The following is a 7745-nucleotide window of genomic DNA, read 5'->3' on the forward strand; positions in this document are numbered from 1 at the left end:
TTTTCACCAGTGATCTTTTATTTTATTATTTATTCTTCCCTTTTATCCAGAATAACAGTGTATTCTCCACTTCTATCAATTCATGCTTTTATAGAGATATTTATCCTTTTTTGGTTTTAGACATTGCAAATATCTTCTCCCATTTTATCATTCTTTTAACTTTGTCTATAGCATCTTTTGTTGTACAGGCAAATGCCAGTTTTGATGTAATTAAGTTGATTTTTCTGTCATTGTTGCCTGATATCTCGTGTTTTTGAAGTTGTTTTTTGTTTTTTAAATTGTATTAGGGAATATTGGGGAACAGTGTGTTTCTTTCTCCAGGGCCCATCAGCTCCAAGTCATTGTCCTTCAGTTAGTCGTGGAAGGCGCAGCTCAGCTCCAAGTCCAGTTGCCGTTTTCAATCTTTGGTTGCAGAGGGCGCAGCTCACCATCCCATGCAGGAATTGAACTGGCAACCTTATTGTTGAGAGTTCGCACTCTAACCGCACTCTAACCAACTGAGCTATCCGGCAGCCCCTCCGGAAGCTCAGCGGCAGCTCATTGTCTTCAATCTAGTTGTGGAGGGCGCAGCTCACTGGTCCATGTACATCTCCTATGTATCTCTCAGTATTTGCTGGGTGACTATATGAAGTAGGTATCCTGTGTGGTCCAGTGGTACAGTATCCCCGATCACCTCTGCTGTGTTTCAGGAATGCCTCTTGTGTGTGTTGTGTGTATTCTCCTGTTGTAGTTGAGCCTTGATTGCTTTTGATGTATTAGTGAGTGTGATTGACTCTCAGGTTGAGTAGCTGTGAGGATTCGCTATACCCACAGTTGATGAGCTGGTGTGTGATGGCTGACCCCTCAGATGGTGATTTCCCCCATGGACTCTTGTGCCTTTTGAGATCACCCTTTGAGTGCCCTTAGCCGCTTGTGGGGCTACTCTGGTGTGGTCTAAAGCCAGCCTCTGGATGTATTGTTTGTTGTGTCTTTTGGGGAGGGCAGACCGATTTCAGCCTTTCCTGTGAGCAGCCCAGGGCTGCCTGGTAGGAGCTACAAAGCTGTATGTAGTTGGTTGCTGCCTATTTTGGACCTAGAGGTGTGTGGGGCTGGCCTTGCTGTGAACAAAGGCCTGAACGAAGGCCCGCTGCCACCAGTTTTGGGCCTGTGGCAGCTTACCAAAAGGCCCAGGACCCCCCTCGATCTGTTGCCACCTGTTGGCTATCCGTTAGGCTCAGCTGTTGAAAAAGCCTCCTTAGGTGAGTGGGCCAGGCGGGTTGACTTAGTGTTGAGAGTGTCCCCAGCAATGTAGCAACTATAAGGTTGGTGCAAAAGTAATTGTGGTTTTTGCAATTATTTTTAACCTTTTAAACTGCAGTTACTTTTGCACCGACCTAATAGTGGGTGGGGTGAGTTCACAGGGAGTCACAAGGGATGGCCAGTGGTTTTTACAAAGTTAATGCAGATTCAATTCTGGCATAAGTGCTAGCCTACGACCACTTCATGAAATGCCTTGACAACACCATGGCAAGCCACTGGTCTCCTCAGGCCCATAGATCCCCAAGAGTCCGAGAGTCACTCAAGAGAGGCTATAGCTCAAGTTGTGTCTGACTGTCGGCCACTGAAAGTTTCCCAGGCCACCACAGGCCATCACTGCTGTAAAAGTCTTCTGCAGCTTGTGGGGCGGGACTGGCTGCCCAGGAGCCCAGAGTACTTGGGGAGATGCAGCACTAGCTTGGCAGGGCCAGGACCTTGGGTGTCACCAAGGTGGTGTGCACCCACAGATTTTACCAGACCAATGCAGTCTTAGATTTGGCCCTTTGGTGTAGGGTTCAACATGGAAAAGATGGTGCCCTCCTGTAGGCTACACGTGAGACAGGCGCTACACAGGAATGATGGTGGCTGTCCCTCTAGCTCTCAACCCTAAGCCACATAACTTAGTCTTTCCCATATGTCTCTGGCACCTCTCCAGTTGCCTCGCCTCCACAGGAGACTAAGTGAGTGTTTATAAGTGAGTGAGTCTATGCACGGGCCCTTTAAGAGGATGTATGGGTTTCTAGCCACTTTCCCTCTCACTGGGACAAATGGACAGAGTCCTCACTGCTTTTCACTGCCAGGAGTTGTGGGGACTCCTCTTTCTGACGCAGGATCCCTGGGCTGGTGAGCCCTGTGTGGACCTGGTACCTCTCCCTCTTCAGGGGTACCTCTGCCACCAAAATGTCTCTCCCAGTGTTCAACCACTACCTGTGGATTTGGGGTCAGCGTGTTTCATGTCTCTGCCCCTCCTACTAGTCTCGATGTGGCCTCTTCTTTATATCCTTAGGGATAGGGCTTCTGTTTAACTAGTCTTCAGATTATTCTTGAGGTTGATTTTTCTAATTTTGATGTGATTCTGGCAAACAGCAGGCATAGCATTTACCTAATCTGCTGTTTTAGACAATCTGCCTGATAGTTGATTTAAAAATAATAATAAATTCTAGTGTATTTATCTTCATCATTTCTTCACATACTTCCTGCTTTTCATTAAAATAACATCTCTTCTTCTGGGACTCTTACTAGACATTGCCATGTTTTCTATCCCTCAAATTTCTTAACTGTTCTTTTAATGTGTCTTTATGCAGATGACACCATCTTATTGGCAGAAAATAGCAATGATTTGAAACAACTTCTGATGAAAGTGAAAGAAAAAAGTGCCAAAGCAGAGCTTCATTTGAACATCAAGAAGACAAAAATCACAACTACAGAGGAAATATACAACTTTAAGATACATAATGAAGACAATAAATTGTTAAATATTTTCCTTACTTTGGTTCAGTCATCAATTCAAATGGAGACTGTAGCCAAGAAATGAAGAGATGGTTGAGACTCAGAAGAGCATTAATGGAAGAATTAGGAAAAATCACCAAAAGCGAAGATGTGTCCTTAGAAGCCAAGGCTAAGATCATCCACACCCTCGTATTCCCAATTACTATGTACGGGTGCAAAAGTTGGACAGTGCAGAAGACTCACAGGAAAAAAATTGATTCATTTGGAAAACAGTGTTGGAGGACAGCTCTACAGAAACCCTGGACCACCAGAAACAAGGGGGGTCCTAGAGAAAATTAAGCCTGAAACATTGCTGAAGGCAAAAATGACAAAACTGAAGTTGTTCTTTAGGCATATCATGAGAAGGCAGGGTTCTTTGGAAAAGACAATAATGCTGGGAAAAATAGAAGGCAGCAGGAGAAGAGGAAAACCAAATATGAGATGGATTGACTCCATTGGAAGAAGCCATAGACGTGAGTCTACAAGAGCTAAGAAGGGCTGTGAGGACAGGACATTGTGGACATCACTCATTCACAGAGTCACTGGAGTCGAAGCCACCCCAATGGGATGTAACACAAACCCTTTCCTGTGGCCTACTGGAAAAGTTTCTCTATCTAATTTTGCTAATTCTTACTTCTGTTATTTTTTCTATCTATTGTGTTCCTTATTTCAATTTTTATGTATTTTATATTCAACTTTTCTATGTTTTTTTTTTAAAGACACATTTATTCAGCATCATGATCAGACTATTACATTTAGCAATCAACAGCATGGGTGCAAGAAAAAATCTACATTAAAACCTTTTGTTGGAATGCTTTACACTTTCCACAGAACAGAAACTAAAATAACCTATTATACAATTAGTCACAAATACAGTCCTCGAGTTTTTTTGCCCATGAGTATTGTCTAAAACATGTCTTCTTTGTAGCAGCTAGGTCCTTCTACCATTGTGCTTGGCTGAGTTCACAAATCTGTCATAACCTGTAGCTTCCCTGTCACTTCTCTGGCTCTCCTCTCTTGCTAAGCTTTGTTTCCTGGTAGTAATTAATACCTTCTGCCACTGCCATAGCTACTGCTGCTGGCGCTGAAACCTCCACAGCCACCTTGGTTTCATGGTTTGGCAAACACTGGCCTCTACCACCATAGGGGCCAGAGCTTCTGCCTCCAAAGTTTCTTTCTTTCATGGGTACAAAATTTGAAGATTGATTGTTGTAATTGCAAACATCGTTGTAGCTTCAGCCACCTCCAAAATTGCTTCCATCATTACCAAATCCATGATAGCCGTCTCCACTGCCACTATACCCTCCACCATCATGACTGCAAAGCCACCTCAACCACGGAAGTTTCCTCCACGACCACAGTTGTCATTCCCACCAAAACCACCTCCTTGACCACCACCGAAGTTTCCAGAACCACTTCGACCTCTTTGACTGGATGAAGCACTGGCCATCTCTTGCTTAGATAGGGCTTTCCTTACTTCACAGTTGTGACCATTCACACTGTGGAATTCCTGAATGACAGTCTTGTCTTACAGAGTCATGGGCATCAAAGGCTACAAAACCAAAGCCTCTCTTCTTGCCACTGCCCCGGTCAGTCATGATTTCCATCACTTCAATTTCCCCATACTGTTCAAAATCTTCTCTTAGGTGATGTTCTTCAGTATCTTCTTTAATACCACCCACAAACATCTTTTTCACAGATAAGTGGGCACCAGGTCTTTGAGAATCTTCTCCTGAGACAGCCCTCTTTGGTTCCACAACTCTTCATCCACCTTGTGTGGCCTTGCCTTCATGGCTGCACCCACCTCCTCCACGGTGGCATAGGTGACAAACCCGAAGCCTCTGGAGCGCCTGGTATTTGGACCTGTCCTTACTACCCAGTCTGTGAGCGTTCCCCATTGCTCAGAATGGCTCCTCAGACTCTCATCGGTTGTTTTAAGGCCCAAACCTCTGATGAAGAGCTTCCACAGCTGCTCCAGCTCTTTGGGTGACTCTGACTTAGGCATGACGCGCACGGGAGCGGAGACTTTAACGATGCTTCCTCGGCAGCGTTCACGGACAGAAAGACTTTCTGTTTTTTTCTTATGATATTTAATTCTTACTTTTTGGCTCAACTATGATCTCTTATTTCCTTATGTGTATGTATGATGCATATTTTAAATTCTTGGTCTGTTTGTTCCAATTCTGCTTTACATGGTATGTTTAACTTACTGTTTGTTAGTCAAGAAAGTTCTCAGGTATCTCGTTATTTATGCTTGTGAGTTCATGTTCATCTAAGAATAACAGCTGCTCTTTCTGGTAATGTGTTTGATGGAAGGAATGAAGGGCAGACCCTGGACCAAGTCCCTCTATGTGAGTATTAGGGGGACGGGAGTAGTAAGTTCTAGGACAGAGAGCTCCAGGCACCATAAAACCACTGTTGATCATTCCTTTTTCAGGAATGATCTCCACCCGGCAACTCTGTTTCAGGAATTCTTCCTTAAACTCTTAGAAATAAACAGCACTGGGAGAAGCCAATTTCATTAGCTGTTAGTATTGCAGCCATGGGGGCAGTCCAGACTTGTTCTTATCAGTACCTCACTCCAGCAGGATATTTGTGCTGCTCACATATTACTATTCTAAAATGGGGCAGCCTGGGCTATTGCTGCCAATTTCTTTGGAGATGGATGAAATATAAAATTTTATTTTGACATATACTTATTTATGGTATATATGTATATGTGAAAAGTTCATACTTGCTTACTTCCATGAATTAAGCAATTCAGACACCTATAAATTAATATTCTTCCCCTTCCCCATTATCAGTCTCTGAAATAACTGATGTAACACTTTTCTCCCCCAAATATTCTATTATAGATGCTTCTGTCTTTCAAGTCATTATTCTAAACTTTTAAAAAAGAAAATATGATAGTCATACCTATCTGTCCAGACCAATATTTATAAATTAATTTATTCTCTTTCCTGGGTAAATAATAGTCTGTAATATAGATGTTCCATAAACTTTACTTATCAATTTCCTACTGATAGACATGCTAGTTTTTTCCAGTTTTTGTAAATATAAACAATACTGCAATAAATATCCTTGGATCAGTTGCAATGGATGAAGTCCAGAAATATTCCAAAGAATATATAACAACTTGATATATTATATTATATAATATATTATAAAAGTAATTATAATATATATTATAAAAGTAATATTTCAATTCAGTGGGGAAAATGTGATTTATTTGATAAATAATGTTGGCATAACTAACAATTTCCATATTGGACAAAGAGTTTTATTCCTTCTTACATCATGTACAGAAATAAGCTCCAGATACAGTGAATTATGTAAAAAAATGAAAATATTAAAACAATATTTATATAATTTTAGGGTTGGGAAAATTTTTTAAAAGAAATTTTGGAATCCTGGAAATAATAAGGGAAAAAAAGTGAACAGATTTGAAACTATAAAAAATTTTAATGTTTTATGTCTCCAAAATTTTTTCTACATGTCATCTTAAGGTCAAATAAATGTTTAGGTCCTGGATTTTGTCTGATGAGGACTGGTGAAATCTTGTTATTACAAAGGCTACATAACTATATCTATATATAACTATACCTAAGTATATATCTATATAATTATATCTGATGTAGTTGTAATGGGATTTTATTCTAATGATCATGTCTCTTGAAATAACATCTTTACAATTCGGAAATTGAACAGACCCTATAAAATAATTCTTTATTGGCGATTACTGTGAGGAAAAAAATTACATCATGTACCTCATACTACTTGTATCAGGAGTATGATAAAATTACATCATACTACTCTGAGTTCTAAAACATTTATATATGTGTGTACTTGTGTTGAAGTTTCTTTTAGAGGAGATTTTGAAATTTATTCAATAAATGAGGGAAGTGGTATGATGGTTGAAGAAAATTTAAGAGTAAGTAGAGTTCTTTTGTTTGGCTTTTAGGTAACAAAATGTTTAGCTGTGGCTGGCATGCAAATATCTTTTTAAAAGGTGACTTTATTAACAGACACTAAAATTTGTTTCTTTGTTTTGGAAGATTAGTTGTTAATGGATCAACAGAAGTATTGATTTGCCCCACTGGCACAATAAAAGAGCATTTACTCTTTTAAATCTTTAGAAAGATATTTACTGCCCTAATTCACTAAGATCAATGGTTATAAATTAGAATGTTACCTCCGAAGTTAGGTTTGTAACCAGAATCGCATTTAATCAGGAACCTTAAAGATGATCTAGTTCTAGACCAATCTCATCTGTAGATGAGGACACGGAGGCCGTAGGGATTAAGTTAAATTCTTAGAGTTATGAATAGCAGAGGTGTTACTAGAAACTCCTAGCTGTTGTTATCTTGATAGTGAACCAGGCTGCCAACGATAGGTGGCAAAAAAAGACTAGTGCCAAAGGCATCGTCTCAAAGGCACTTAAATTGGGAATATAATAATTATCTCCCTAAAGATTTCCTACTGTCCTAGGAAATATTTTATGGGCCATACCCACTTCCTGATAGTTTATGTTGCTTTTTTGCAGAGTCCACTGAAAGTGGATGTCTGCAAGACAACATCCTGACTGTATATGCCCTGAGTCTTGACACTTCAAATGTCAATGTTTGTGTGCATTTGGACAATTGTTGAGTGAGCAGATAAGGGCAGGGAGAAGTGACTTGTAGGATTTAATCAGGCAGCACACAAGAAACGGAGTGCTTGTTTTATACATTTGTGTTGAATTTACTTTACATAGATCACTAAATTACCTACTTATTTCTTTTTTAAAAAGTCTTTTATTTATTTAAGTGTGTTTTTCCAGGACCCATCAGCTCCAAGTCAAGTAGCTGTTTCAATCTAGTTGTGGAGGGCGCAACTCAACAGTGGCCTATGCGGGGATCGAACCGCCAAGCTTGTTGTTAAGAGCACTGTGCTCTAACCACCTGCCCCCTGTCTAGTTATTT

General features: G+C 40.4%; 1 pseudogene; it reads right to left on the reverse strand.

The window, feature by feature from the left end:
- Window positions 1-3828: 3828 nt before the first annotated feature.
- LOC117011928 (heterogeneous nuclear ribonucleoprotein A1-like) lies at window positions 3829-4789 on the reverse strand (annotated as a pseudogene).
- Window positions 4790-7745: the final 2956 nt, after the last annotated feature.

Source organism: Rhinolophus ferrumequinum, chromosome 19 (assembly GCF_004115265.2).
Source record: "Rhinolophus ferrumequinum isolate MPI-CBG mRhiFer1 chromosome 19, mRhiFer1_v1.p, whole genome shotgun sequence".
Classification (NCBI taxonomy): domain Eukaryota; kingdom Metazoa; phylum Chordata; class Mammalia; order Chiroptera; family Rhinolophidae; genus Rhinolophus; species Rhinolophus ferrumequinum.